The sequence below is a fragment of the Brassica oleracea genome, chromosome C2 (genome assembly GCF_000695525.1).
Source record: "Brassica oleracea var. oleracea cultivar TO1000 chromosome C2, BOL, whole genome shotgun sequence".
Taxonomy (NCBI): Eukaryota; Viridiplantae; Streptophyta; class Magnoliopsida; order Brassicales; family Brassicaceae; genus Brassica; species Brassica oleracea.
Genome location: NC_027749.1, coordinates 11525578 through 11527748, shown reverse-complemented (window position 1 = coordinate 11527748; position 2171 = coordinate 11525578).

Below are 2171 nucleotides of genomic sequence, written 5' to 3'. Positions count from 1 at the left end.
GCGCGGGTTCGGGACCCCGCTCCAGTGGGTCGCTCCAGCTTTACAGCGGGTTCACCACCTCGCTCCGGGACGTCGCTATGGCTTCCTTCGCACTTCATGGATTTGTCGCGCGATGTACCCACCTCGCTCCATCTTGGTCACTCCGGTTCTCGAAAGTTGTCGACGGGATGTTGGGCCTAGAGCGGGTACGCTACGTCACTCCACAAGGTCGCTCCAGGTCACAGTGGCTACTTGACCCCGCTGCGCTCGCCCGCTCCAGATCATGCTCGTATCACGATGAAAAGCTGAGCGAGTTGATGATGTCGCTGCGAGAGGTCGCTCCAGGTTAGAGCGGGTTGCTCACCTCGCTCCAGTAGGTCGCTCTAGCTCCTTTACTCGCCCAATGATCATTTTCTACTTTTTTTGAATCACAATGCTCCCAAACATCTCCAATCACTCCATAGCACTCTCCAACACCTAATAAAGACAATGCATGCAATATGGACTCTAAAGATGCCTAATTCCTAATCTATATGATCAGAATGTACAAGATATGAAGGCTAAAAACATGTAAATATGCAAGATATCAGAAAGCAGTGTCGCTTGCTCTGCCACGACGACGGACGGAGCAAGAAGCTTAACAATGCAGCGCAGATTGATCGGCCGATGTTGAAACGTCCGTTCAAAGTGGCAGCGACGGCAAAATTGTCGACGTTTCTGCCGAGAGATGTTGAGAGAATCAAAGACACGTTTGATCTGAATTGAGAGGCTTCCCGTAAAAGTGAATGTTTCTTCTTCTTACATGTTGACATAGAATCAATAACTCTTTAGGATCAGTCATTGTAATTTGGAAATGTGTAGGTTAGCTTCTCGGAAGATAGAATCATGAGCAGTTGCGTGACGCCGCTGGTGAGGAAAGAGTCAAGTCATGTGGTGCTTCTTCACGGATTTGATAGGTACTAGTAGTACCGTACTACTAAATCTAAAGCCTTGTGTAACTGCTATGGTTAGTCATAAGAATACCAGTGAATGATCTTTTTTTCATGTTTCCTATGAAGCTCAGTAGAGAGATGCTGTAAAATAGTATTTGAATTTTAACTTCATTGATGTGTTTTCTATCCATTTGATTACTTGTATGGGTTTCTCTCCATTTTTTTTATTTATGTAACCACCGTAATTCAAATGATGTTGTTCTTTGAATTTTAGTTTTTCAAGTATTGGTATTTGAGGGAAGCTGCTAGGATGGGTGTGAAACAGGCTCTAAGGAGCATCGATGCGTTCCCAAGAGCAGAGTGAAAGTATGAAGTCTCACAAGTACCATACTGGGAGTGATTGTGAAGTGCTTGCCCATCTTGTAAGTACCATTTCTTGCTTCCGTAGATGTGTGTTTGTCTCGTGTTGTGACATATACATAACCTTCAAAAGCTAAATATATGTAATGATGTCTACAAACAAAGTTATAATATATATATATATATAAGCAAATGATGATTCCGTCTACTTTTATGTATACATTTACCTGTGTTCCTAGATTATTTTGTGTATATGGGTGAGTAACAACAACTATGATCTCTAAAATTGAGAATGTTTTATAAATTTTTTAAGAACTTTAATTAACAGACTTGCAATAAACCACATAAATGTTCAAATTTCTTTCTAAATCTCTTAACTCACTTTTACGTTTTAAAAACTATAAAAAATTAAATAAGAAACTTTTAAGGGGTTTAAGAATAATGATGCTAAGGACAAAACTTCAAAACTACAGCTTTGCCACCATAAAAACCTAGTAAAAGATTTATTTATCGTAAAAAACAAATTATAGAAAAATGAGGCAAAGATACTTGTTGTCGCCTTTCTCTCTTCGCCTCTAGCCTGTAATAATTGTTTCTCCAGGTTATCGATGAGGAACTAACACTGGATGCTCTTATCGATGGAACATCACGGTCATGGAATCTACAGGTTATTCGGACTCTGGTGGATCCGCAAAATGTGAAAATTATTGAAAGTATTCCTATAAGCAGATTTCACCTAGAAGACCGAAATGGATGGCATTTTATAAACAATGAGAAATACACGGTTAAATCTGGATATGAAGTGGAACGAGTATATCCGGACATAGAAAGTATGCCAACCCAGTTTGGTCCTTCGATAACACCGTTGAAGGCGTTCTGTTGGAAAGTACGCTGCCCACC